This window comes from Argentina anserina, unplaced genomic scaffold (genome assembly GCF_933775445.1).
Source record: "Argentina anserina unplaced genomic scaffold, drPotAnse1.1, whole genome shotgun sequence".
Lineage (NCBI taxonomy): Eukaryota > Viridiplantae > Streptophyta > Magnoliopsida > Rosales > Rosaceae > Argentina > Argentina anserina.
In genome coordinates, this window is record NW_026089435.1 from 208,997 (window position 1) to 223,025 (window position 14,029).

At 35.4% G+C, this 14,029-nt stretch overlaps 1 non-coding gene across 1 annotated transcript; it reads right to left on the reverse strand.

Annotated features, from left to right (window-relative positions):
• Window positions 1-13,683: 13,683 nt before the first annotated feature.
• Window positions 13,684-13,790, reverse strand: LOC126804628 (small nucleolar RNA R71). The gene has a single exon (XR_007673518.1). It is a non-coding gene; the product is annotated as a small nucleolar RNA R71 (small nucleolar RNA).
• Between the last annotated feature and the right edge of the window lie 239 nt (window positions 13,791-14,029).

Consider the following 14,029-nt stretch of genomic DNA (forward strand, 5'->3'; position numbering starts at 1 on the left):
AAACTCGCATCAGAAAGCCTTACAGAAAGATACTCAAACGAGAAATGAAAAGATACTCAATTAGAATTGTAAAGATACGCAAACGATGTAAAGATACACAATAGGAATAGTAAAGAGACGCAAACGATGTAACGATACTCAGTTTGAAAGAAACACACTCCCACACTTGCAAAACTCTCAAATACAATAGAAACTCGCATCAGAAGCCTTACAGAAAGATACTCAAACGAGAAATGAAAAGATACACAATTGGAATAGTAAAGATACGCAAACGATGTAAAGATACACAATTGGAATAGTAAAGATACGCAAACGATGTAAAGATACACAATTGGAATAGTAAAGATACGCAAACGATGAAAAGATACTCAGTTTGAAAGAAACACACTCCCACACTTGCAAAACTCTCAAATTCAATAGAAACTCGCATCAGAAAGCCTTACAGAAAGATACTCAAACGAGAAATTAAAAGATACACAATTAGAATAGTAAAGATACGCAAACGATGTAAAGATACTCAGATTGAAAGAAACACACTCCCACACTTGCAAAACTCTCAAATACAATAGAAACTCGCATCAGAAGCCTTACAGAAAGATCCTCAAACGAGAAATGAAAAGATACACAATTGAAATAGTAAAGATACGCAAACGATGTAAAGATACACAATTGGAATAGTAAAGATACGCAAACGATGTAAAGATACACAATTGGAATAGTAAAGATACGCAAACGATGTAAAGATACTCAGTTTGAAAGAAACACACTCCCACACTTGCAAAACTCTCAAATACAATAGAAACTCGCATCAGAAGCCTTACAGAAAGATACTCAAACGAGAAATGAAAAGATACACAATTGGAATAGTAAAGATACGCAAACGATGTAAAGATACTCAGATTGAAAGAAACACACTCCCACACTTGCAAAACTCTCAAATACAATAGAAACTCGCATCAGAAGCCTTACAGAAAGATACTCAAACAAGAAATGAAAAGATACACAATTGGAATAGTAAAGATACGCAAACGATGTAAAGATACTCAGTTTGAAAGAAACACACTCCCACACTTGCAAAACTCTCAAATACAATTGAAACTCGCATCAGAAGCCTTACAGAAAGATACTCAAACGAGAAATGAAAATATACACAATTGGAATAGTAAAGATACGCAAACGATGTAAAGATACACAATTGGAATAGTAAACATACGCAAACGATGTAAAGATACTCAGTTTGAAAGAAACACACTCCCACACTTGCAAAACACTCAAATACAATAGAAACTCGCATCAGAAAGCCTTACAGAAAGATACTCAAACGAGAAATGAAAAGATACTCAATTGGAATTGTAAAGATACACAAACGATGTAAAGATACACAATTGGAATAGTAAAGATACGCAAACGATGTAAAGATACTCAGTTTGAAAGAAACACACTCCCACACTTGCAAAACTCTCAAATACAATAGAAACTCGCATCAGAAGCCTTACAGAAAGATACTCAAACGAGAAAAGAAAAGATACACAATTGGAATAGTAAAGATACGCAAACGATGTAAAGATACACAATTGGAATAGTAAACATACGCAAACGATGTAAAGATACTCAGTTTGAAAGAAACACACTCCCACACTTGCAAAACTCTCAAATTCAATAGAAACTCGCATCAGAAAGCCTTACAGAAAGATACTCAAACGAGAAATGAAAAGATACTCAATTAGAATTGTAAAGATACGCAAACGATGTAAAGATACACAATTGGAATAGTAAAGATACGCAAACGATGTAAAGATACTCAGTTTGAAAGAAACACACTCCCACACCTGCAAATCTCTCAAATACAATAGAAACTCGCATCAGAAGCCTTACAGAAAGATACTCAAACGAGAAATGAAAAGATACATAATTGGAATAGGAAAGATACGCAAACGATGTAAAGATACACAATTGGAATAGTAAACATACGCAAACGATGTAAAGATACACAATTGGAATAGTAAAGATACGCAAACGATGTAAAGATACTCGAATTGAAAGAAACACACTCCCACACTTGCAAAACTCTCAAATACAATAGAAACTCGCATCAGAAGCCTTACAGAAAGATACTCAAACGAGAAATGAAAAGATACACAATTGGAATAGTAAAGATACGCAAACGATGTAAAGATACACAATTGGAATAGTAAAGATACGCAAACGATGTAAAGATACTCAGATTGAAAGAAACACACTCCCACACTTGCAAAACTCTCAAATACAATAGAAACTCGCATCAGAAGCCTTACAGAAAGATACTCAAACGAGAAATGAAAAGATACACAAATGGAATAGTAAAGATACGCAAACGAAGTAAAGATACACAATTCGAATAGTAAAGATACGCAAAAGATGTAAAGATACTCAGTTTGAAAGAAACACACTCTCATACTTGCAAATCTCTCAAATTCAATAGAAACTCGCATCAGAAGCCTTACAGAAAGATACTCAAACGAGAAATGAAAAGATACACAATTGGAATAGTAAAGATACGCAAACGATGTAAAGATACTCAGTTTGAACGAAACACACTCCCACACTTGCAAAACTCTCAAATTCAATAGAAACTCGCATCAGAAAGCCTTACAGAAAGATACTCAAACGAGAAATGAAAAGATACTCAATTGGAATTGTAAAGATACGCAAACGATGTAAAGATACACAATAGGAATAGTAAAGAGACGCAAACGATGTAAAGATACTCAGTTTGAAAGAAACACACTCCCACACTTGCAAAACTCTCAAATACAATAGAAACTCGCATCAGAAGCCTTACAGAAAGATACTCAAACGAGAAATGAAAAGATACACAATTGGAATAGTAAAGATACGCAAACGATGTAAAGATACACAATTGGAATAGTAAAGATACGCAAACGATGTAAAGATACACAATTGGAATAGTAAAGATACGCAAACGATGAAAAGATACTCAGTTTGAAAGAAACACACTCCCACACTTGCAAAACTCTCAAATTCAATAGAAACTCGCATCAGAAAGCCTTACAGAAAGATACTCAAACGAGAAATTAAAAGATACACAATTAGAATAGTAAAGATACGCAAACGATGTAAAGATACTCAGATTGAAAGAAACACACTCCCACACTTGCAAAACTCTCAAATACAATAGAAACTCGCATCAGAAGCCTTACAGAAAGATCATCAAACGAGAAATGAAAAGATACACAATTGAAATAGTAAAGATACGCAAACGATGTAAAGATACACAATTGGAATAGTAAAGATACGCAAACGATGTAAAGATACACAATTGGAATATTAAAGATACGCAAACGATGTAAAGATACTCAGTTTGAAAGAAACACACTCCCACACTTGCAAAACTCTCAAATACAATAGAAACTCGCATCAGAAGCCCTACAGAAAGATACTCAAACGAGAAATGAAAAGATACACAATTGGAATAGTAAAGATACGCAAACGAAGTAAAGATACACAATTCGAATAGTAAAGATACGCAAACGATGTAAAGATACTCAGTTTGAAAGAAACACACTCTCATACTTGCAAATCTCTCAAATTCAATAGAAACTCGCATCAGAAGCCTTACAGAAAGATACTCAAACGAGAAATGAAAAGATACACAATTGGAATAGTAAAGATACGCAAACGATGTAAAGATACTCAGTTTGAACGAAACACACTCCCACACTTGCAAAACTCTCAAATTCAATAGAAACTCGCATCAGAAAGCCTTACAGAAAGATACTCAAACGAGAAATGAAAAGATACTCAATTGGAATTGTAAAGATACGCAAACGATGTAAAGATACACAATAGGAATAGTAAAGAGACGCAAACGATGTAACGATACTCAGTTTGAAAGAAACACACTCCCACACTTGCAAAACTCTCAAATACAATAGAAACTCGCATCAGAAGCCTTACAGAAAGATACTCAAACGAGAAATGAAAAGATACACAATTGGAATAGTAAAGATACGCAAACGATGTAAAGATACACAATTGGAATAGTAAAGATACGCAAACGATGTAAAGATACACAATTGGAATAGTAAAGATACGCAAACGATGAAAAGATACTCAGTTTGAAAGAAACACACTCCCACACTTGCAAAACTCTCAAATTCAATAGAAACTCGCATCAGAAAGCCTTACAGAAAGATACTCAAACGAGAAATTAAAAGATACACAATTAGAATAGTAAAGATACGCAAACGATGTAAAGATACTCAGATTGAAAGAAACACACTCCCACACTTGCAAAACTCTCAAATACAATAGAAACTCGCATCAGAAGCCTTACAGAAAGATCATCAAACGAGAAATGAAAAGATACACAATTGAAATAGTAAAGATACGCAAACGATGTAAAGATACACAATTGGAATAGTAAAGATACGCAAACGATGTAAAGATACACAATTGGAATAGTAAAGATACGCAAACGATGAAAAGATACTCAGTTTGAAAGAAACACACTCCCACACTTGCAAAACTCTCAAATTCAATAGAAACTCGCATCAGAAAGCCTTACAGAAAGATACTCAAACGAGAAATTAAAAGATACACAATTAGAATAGTAAAGATACGCAAACGATGTAAAGATACTCAGATTGAAAGAAACACACTCCCACACTTGCAAAACTCTCAAATACAATAGAAACTCGCATCAGAAGCCTTACAGAAAGATACTCAAACAAGAAATGAAAAGATACACAATTGGAATAGTAAAGATACGCAAACGATGTAAAGATACTCAGTTTGAAAGAAACACACTCCCACACTTGCAAAACTCTCAAATACAATTGAAACTCGCATCAGAAGCCTTACAGAAAGATACTCAAACGAGAAATGAAAATATACACAATTGGAATAGTAAAGATACGCAAACGATGTAAAGATACACAATTGGAATAGTAAACATACGCAAACGATGTAAAGATACTCAGTTTGAAAGAAACACACTCCCACACTTGCAAAACACTCAAATACAATAGAAACTCGCATCAGAAAGCCTTACAGAAAGATACTCAAACGAGAAATGAAAAGATACTCAATTGGAATTGTAAAGATACACAAACGATGTAAAGATACACAATTGGAATAGTAAAGATACGCAAACGATGTAAAGATACTCAGTTTGAAAGAAACACACTCCCACACTTGCAAAACTCTCAAATACAATAGAAACTCGCATCAGAAGCCTTACAGAAAGATACTCAAACGAGAAATGAAAAGATACACAATTGGAATAGTAAAGATACGCAAACGATGTAAAGATACACAATTGGAATAGTAAACATACGCAAACGATGTAAAGATACTCAGTTTGAAAGAAACACACTCCCACACTTGCAAAACTCCCAAATTCAATAGAAACTCGCATCAGAAAGCCTTACAGAAAGATACTCAAACGAGAAATGAAAAGATACTCAATTAGAATTGTAAAGATACGCAAACGATGTAAAGATACACAATTGGAATAGTAAAGATACGCAAACGATGTAAAGATACTCAGTTTGAAAGAAACACACTCCCACACCTGCAAATCTCTCAAATACAATAGAAACTCGCATCAGAAGCCTTACAGAAAGATACTCAAACGAGAAATGAAAAGATACACAATTGGAATAGGAAAGATACGCAAACGATGTAAAGATACACAATTGGAATAGTAAACATACGCAAACGATGTAAAGATACACAATTGGAATAGTAAAGATACGCAAACGATGTAAAGATACTCGAATTGAAAGAAACACACTCCCACACTTGCAAAACTCTCAAATACAATAGAAACTCGCATCAGAAGCCTTACAGAAAGATACTCAAACGAGAAATGAAAAGATACACAATTGGAATAGTAAAGATACGCAAACGATGTAAAGATACACAATTGGAATAGTAAAGATACGCAAACGATGTAAAGATACTCAGATTGAAAGAAACACACTCCCACACTTGCAAAACTCTCAAATACAATAGAAACTCGCATCAGAAGCCTTACAGAAAGATACTCAAACGAGAAATGAAAAGATACACAATTGGAATAGTAAAGATACGCAAACGAAGTAAAGATACACAATTCGAATAGTAAAGATACGCAAAAGATGTAAAGATACTCAGTTTGAAAGAAACACACTCTCATACTTGCAAATCTCTCAAATTCAATAGAAACTCGCATCAGAAGCCTTACAGAAAGATACTCAAACGAGAAATGAAAAGATACACAATTGGAATAGTAAAGATACGCAAACGATGTAAAGATACTCAGTTTGAACGAAACACACTCCCACACTTGCAAAACTCTCAAATTCAATAGAAACTCGCATCAGAAAGCCTTACAGAAAGATACTCAAACGAGAAATGAAAAGATACTCAATTGGAATTGTAAAGATACGCAAACGATGTAAAGATACACAATAGGAATAGTAAAGAGACGCAAACGATGTAAAGATACTCAGTTTGAAAGAAACACACTCCCACACTTGCAAAACTCTCAAATACAATAGAAACTCGCATCAGAAGCCTTACAGAAAGATACTCAAACGAGAAATGAAAAGATACACAATTGGAATAGTAAAGATACGCAAACGATGTAAAGATACACAATTGGAATAGTAAAGATACGCAAACGATGTAAAGATACACAATTGGAATAGTAAAGATACGCAAACGATGTAAAGATACTCAGATTGAAAGAAACACACTCCCACACTTGCAAAACTCTCAAATACAATAGAAACTCGCATCAGAAGCCTTACAGAAAGATACTCAAACGAGAAATGAAAAGATACACAATTGGAATAGTAAAGATACGCAAACGAAGTAAAGATACACAATTCGAATAGTAAAGATACGCAAAAGATGTAAAGATACTCAGTTTGAAAGAAACACACTCTCATACTTGCAAATCTCTCAAATTCAATAGAAACTCGCATCAGAAGCCTTACAGAAAGATACTCAAACGAGAAATGAAAAGATACACAATTGGAATAGTAAAGATACGCAAACGATGTAAAGATACTCAGTTTGAACGAAACACAATCCCACACTTGCAAAACTCTCAAATTCAATAGAAACTCGCATCAGAAAGCCTTACAGAAAGATACTCAAACGAGAAATGAAAAGATACTCAATTGGAATTGTAAAGATACGCAAACGATGTAAAGATACACAATAGGAATAGTAAAGAGACGCAAACGATGTAAAGATACTCAGTTTGAAAGAAACACACTCCCACACTTGCAAAACTCTCAAATACAATAGAAACTCGCATCAGAAGCCTTACAGAAAGATACTCAAACGAGAAATGAAAAGATACACAATTGGAATAGTAAAGATACGCAAACGATGTAAAGATACACAATTGGAATAGTAAAGATACGCAAACGATGTAAAGATACACAATTGGAATAGTAAAGATACGCAAACGATGAAAAGATACTCAGTTTGAAAGAAACACACTCCCACACTTGCAAAACTCTCAAATTCAATAGAAACTCGCATCAGAAAGCCTTACAGAAAGATACTCAAACGAGAAATTAAAAGATACACAATTAGAATAGTAAAGATACGCAAACGATGTAAAGATACTCAGATTGAAAGAAACACACTCCCACACTTGCAAAACTCTCAAATACAATAGAAACTCGCATCAGAAGCCTTACAGAAAGATCATCAAACGAGAAATGAAAAGATACACAATTGAAATAGTAAAGATACGCAAACGATGTAAAGATACACAATTGGAATAGTAAAGATACGCAAACGATGTAAAGATACACAATTGGAATAGTAAAGATACGCAAACGATGTAAAGATACTCAGTTTGAAAGAAACACACTCCCACACTTGCAAAACTCTCAAATACAATAGAAACTCGCATCAGAAGCCTTACAGAAAGATACTCAAACGAGAAATGAAAAGATACACAATTGGAATAGTAAAGATACGCAAACGAAGTAAAGATACACAATTCGAATAGTAAAGATACGCAAACGATGTAAAGATACTCAGTTTGAAAGAAACACACTCTCATACTTGCAAATCTCTCAAATTCAATAGAAACTCGCATCAGAAGCCTTACAGAAAGATACTCAAACGAGAAATGAAAAGATACACAATTGGAATAGTAAAGATACGCAAACGATGTAAAGATACTCAGTTTGAACGAAACACACTCCCACACTTGCAAAACTCTCAAATTCAATAGAAACTCGCATCAGAAAGCCTTACAGAAAGATACTCAAACGAGAAATGAAAAGATACTCAATTGGAATTGTAAATATACGCAAACGATGTAAAGATACACAATAGGAATAGTAAAGAGACGCAAACGATGTAACGATACTCAGTTTGAAAGAAACACACTCCCACACTTGCAAAACTCTCAAATACAATAGAAACTCGCATCAGAAGCCTTACAGAAAGATACTCAAACGAGAAATGAAAAGATACACAATTGGAATAGTAAAGATACGCAAACGATGTAAAGATACACAATTGGAATAGTAAAGATACGCAAACGATGTAAAGATACACAATTGGAATAGTAAAGATACGCAAACGATGAAAAGATACTCAGTTTGAAAGAAACACACTCCCACACTTGCAAAACTCTCAAATTCAATAGAAACTCGCATCAGAAAGCCTTACAGAAAGATACTCAAACGAGAAATTAAAAGATACACAATTAGAATAGTAAAGATACGCAAACGATGTAAAGATACTCAGATTGAAAGAAACACACTCCCACACTTGCAAAACTCTCAAATACAATAGAAACTCGCATCAGAAGCCTTACAGAAAGATCATCAAACGAGAAATGAAAAGATACACAATTGAAATAGTAAAGATACGCAAACGATGTAAAGATACACAATTGGAATAGTAAAGATACGCAAACGATGTAAAGATACACAATTGGAATAGTAAAGATACGCAAACGATGTAAAGATACTCAGTTTGAAAGAAACACACTCCCACACTTGCAAAACTCTCAAATACAATAGAAACTCGCATCAGAAGCCTTACAGAAAGATACTCAAACGAGAAATGAAAAGATACACAATTGGAATAGTAAAGATACGCAAACGAAGTAAAGATACACAATTCGAATAGTAAAGATACGCAAACGATGTAAAGATACTCAGTTTGAAAGAAACACACTCTCATACTTGCAAATCTCTCAAATTCAATAGAAACTCGCATCAGAAGCCTTACAGAAAGATACTCAAACGAGAAATGAAAAGATACACAATTGGAATAGTAAAGATACGCAAACGATGTAAAGATACTCAGTTTGAACGAAACACACTCCCACACTTGCAAAACTCTCAAATTCAATAGAAACTCGCATCAGAAAGCCTTACAGAAAGATACTCAAACGAGAAATGAAAAGATACTCAATTGGAATTGTAAAGATACGCAAACGATGTAAAGATACACAATAGGAATAGTAAAGAGACGCAAACGATGTAACGATACTCAGTTTGAAAGAAACACACTCCCACACTTGCAAAACTCTCAAATACAATAGAAACTCGCATCAGAAGCCTTACAAAAAGATACTCAAACGAGAAATGAAAAGATACACAATTGGAATAGTAAAGATACGCAAACGATGTAAAGATACACAATTGGAATAGTAAAGATACGCAAACGATGTAAAGATACACAATTGGAATAGTAAAGATACGCAAACGATGAAAAGATACTCAGTTTGAAAGAAACACACTCCCACACTTGCAAAACTCTCAAATTCAATAGAAACTCGCATCAGAAAGCCTTACAGAAAGATACTCAAACGAGAAATTAAAAGATACACAATTAGAATAGTAAAGATACGCAAACGATGTAAAGATACTCAGATTGAAAGAAACACACTCCCACACTTGCAAAACTCTCAAATACAATAGAAACTCGCATCAGAAGCCTTACAGAAAGATCCTCAAACGAGAAATGAAAAGATACACAATTGAAATAGTAAAGATACTCAAACGAGAAATGAAAAGATACACAATTGGAATAGTAAAGATACGCAAACGAAGTAAAGATACACAATTGGAATAGTAAAGATACGTGATAGGAGCACAAAGTGTGACGTTCTTAATGCATTTATGCCCTATTCTTACTCTTTGTTACCTCTTATTTAGTATGTTTTAGTTTCTTTTGTATGAATAAGTGTTTAGGTAGAGCTTATATCAATTATGAGTGAATTGATGATGAAATCGTGCTAAGTGTTAAGAATCCTTGTTGAGATATGATTCCTTGTTCGAGTAGGATTCATCCTTTTGTATTTCTTTGTTTCTAATGTACTTATTCTTATTAGGAAATACCAATCCATGTTGGAGAAGGAAAGCAATCCTAGTTCCTCAAGGAAAGAGAAGAAGATACACTTAAAAGCCCAATCCATGCAAGAATGAAAATGCTGTCAAGATTTGTAGTCCAACTTCGACGGGCTCCCCTGGATAGCTCCGATCGAGTTAGAAGACCTACTTCATATGGAAATAAAGGTATTTGAGTCTAGTTTCTGTAGGATTTAGAATCAAATCAATATCTTATTCCTACAGAGAGATATGACTGAATCATTGATCGGAGGTCCAGTGAGTTCGGCGGAATTATCTCAGCCATTGATTTGCTTTTGATCCAAGGGCTATGAGGGAAACTTGGGGCTTTGTTCCTCCTGCAAATAGAGCACAAATATGTATCAGAATGTCCATAAATCCCTGCAACAAAGAATGTCAAAGAAGGCATGCAGCAAATTAAATGAGAAGAGGCAAGAAAGTCAAAGAAGGCATGCAGCAAATTTAATGAGGAGAGGTATGAAAAATCAAACATGGCTGCACCAATTAAGACTTTTTCTGCCTCCCTAATTCAAAGGAAGAAATTTGTGCAAAAGAAATCAGCAATAAAGGAGGAAGAAGATATGTAATTAATGCAAAAGATATGCAATCCTTATAGAAATCAGAATTCTGGCAGTGCAGATCATCCATCTTTGACGGGCTCCCCTGGACAGCTCAAAATGATTGAGAAAATGTACCTTATATGGATGAAAAGCCACGGAAGTCTAGTTGAAATTGCCAGTTGGAATCATCTCAATATCTATTTTCTAGAGAAAGTTATGGCCACAACAAGGGACAAAGGTCAAATCTGCCGAATCTAGGAAACCTCAACCAATTTGGTTTCAACTTTGTGGACTTTGTGGCCATCCTCCCTTGGGTTTCTTCCTCTATATATAGCACCTCAAATCCACAGAAACATATCATCAACCTTGCTCACAAGACTAGCCAAAGCTCTGCCTTAAACACTACTCATCATCCTCAAAGCCATTCAAGGCGAAAACACCATCTTCCCTTCATTCCATTCGATTCAAAGCGCTACGCCTCGGATTGCCATTCAAGTTGAAGCCGTGCTGCCTTGTTTTGATACCGCTAAGGAGATTTACAAAGTGTAACTCGTTACTTCTTCACTTATGTTTTCGGTTTGGATTCTTTGTGTGATGTTGTGTTTATGTTTTTGGCTAGTTCCGAATTTGTGGAATACTCTTATGTAGTTTACGATTTTGCAAGATGTTATAAAGTAGTTATGATTTTGTTTTCTATGATTTCTATGTAGATGTCGTGAGTTTATAATTCAATGATTTAATGATTCTCTTTCTTGTGTGTTAACTATATGTGATTCAAGGCGCTAAGTTAGTTTTGCATATAGGATTCTTAAGTGTTTTTGATAACTTGTTAAAGTAAGTGACATGCTTGACTTGTTAGTAATCACTAGGAATTAACCATGATTCGTTGTTATCTAAGATGCGCTAAGTAATTAGATAAGAGATGAATCAATGAAGTGGTAAGATTGAGAATGACATGTTACCTTGTAATTTCTAAGCGCTAAGATAGGATTACCAGGCCATGTTTCGAGTTAGGGATGCGCTAAGTAACCTAGTTCGGTATTAGGTTGTTGTTTGTTCACTCAATACTTGTCCGCTAAGGCTCGGTGTTTGCATAGGATGAGATTATGATTTTGAAGCTACTTGTGACGATTTGTTTGGTGATGTTTATGTGTTGTTTGGTTGATCACATGTATATATTAGTTTAGGTTTTATTTTCTGTTTTTATCTTTCAACCCGATCCTATATATCAAATCTCTTAAACTCTTATGAATTCGTGGTTAAATGTTTGTGATTCTATGCCCTGGTTGGATCCCCGGTTTGTGAACGATACCCTCTTGCTTTATACTACTAACGTGCTTACAGGGTTAATATTGATCTCGAGTAATCGAGCCGATCAAATGGCGCCGTTGCCGGGGATCCATCATTATGGATCCCAATCTTTTAATTTCGAATTCACTGTTTATATTGTAAATTTGTATATGTTTTTCTTACTTTGTTCTAACATATAGTAATTTTATCTTAGGTTGTTATTTTTTATGAGTGAATGAATGATTGTTGTAGGTTGTAAATCGAACGGAATAGGTAAAGTTCCTTTTGTTAATATTAGCCTCAACCCCTCATGTTTTCTTCCAAAGTTTTTGCATGAGGTTGAGGGCGGCTATTATTAACACTTGGAGAATTGTCTAACACCCAAGTTTAAGTCCAGCTGAGTAAGGGGCACGCTCTCTTATTACTCTGGTGCATGGGACCAAAATTGGATCTCAGAGAACTATTGATTGACATACATCTCGGTGATGGAGTCGATAGGGAGTTCGCTCTCCGTAGTTCAACAAATGAGTCCTACCATGTTCACTATCTCTGATTGAGCTACAGGCCTTTTGAAACAAAGACTTGATCTTGTGTCTAGGCATCCATACTTAGGCCGCACGTCCACCTTGGTTTACAACTTAGAATCAATCGATCGTTCAATCATTGAAATGGCAAAAAGAACTTGTGAAATGTATGAACTTCTGTAAACGTAAAGAACTAACTCTTTGTGAACTTGACAATATAGTGTCGTGCCCTTCCCCATAAGTGTGTGTGTGAATGACTAAAGGAAGGCACGATTTATATGTGTTCATTGTGTATTCTTCAATGCTAACTCTTTAACTTTCGTGTCACAGGTACTATGCATGTCCGAAATATCTAAGAGAACACGAGAGCTCAAGGATCGAATTCAAGCACTTAGAGATTTAAACAACTCTTTCACAAGTGGACCTTTAGATTTCGAAACATCTCCAAGCAATTCAATCTTAAACTCTTCACCTAGATTAGAAGAAGAAGAGGATCTTACCTTCCCCTTCATCTTCAATTCCGAGCTCGACACAATTGCGGACCGTGACATAATTCTTGTTGGTGCTCCAATGGCACTCAAGAATGCTTTCATCCCCACCACCCCTGAATCACCTTCATGCATTGCTTTCACTCCACCTAATGAAGCCAACTTCTCCATTCCGGTTCAATTGCTTGGGCAGCTGCCTAAGTATTCTGGTTCCTCAATGGAAGACCCTAATGTTCACCTTAGGGAGTTCTTGGACATTTGCAAGCTCCAATCGATTCATCATCTGTCTCAAGAAGGCTTGAGGTTGCTTTTGTTTCCATTTACCCTTAAGGATGATGCTAAACGTTGGTTATACTCTCTGCCTCCGGGAATCATCACCACATGGGACGAAATGACTAGGAAGTTCTTGAAACAATTCTTCCCTGCTCAACTCACGAAAAGACTAAGGAGGGAGATTCAGAACTTCACTCAAAAGGATGGTGATTCACTCTACGAGGCATGGGAGGAATTTCAAGAACTACAAAGAAAGTGCCCTCACCATGGTATTTCGTTGGATGACTTGGTGCAATTCTTCTATGAAGGACTCGACACCATTAACAAGAGTATGGTGGATTCGGCATGTGGCTGTACATTCATGAACAAGACCAGTCAAGAAGCTTACACCTTGATTGATGACTTGGCTGACAACAATCGCCAATTTAGTTCCAAGGAGAAGAGAGGAAGCAAGAGCCGTGGGGTATATGATGTTGATGCAAGAAATCAGATGGCTACTTTAGAAAGGAAGC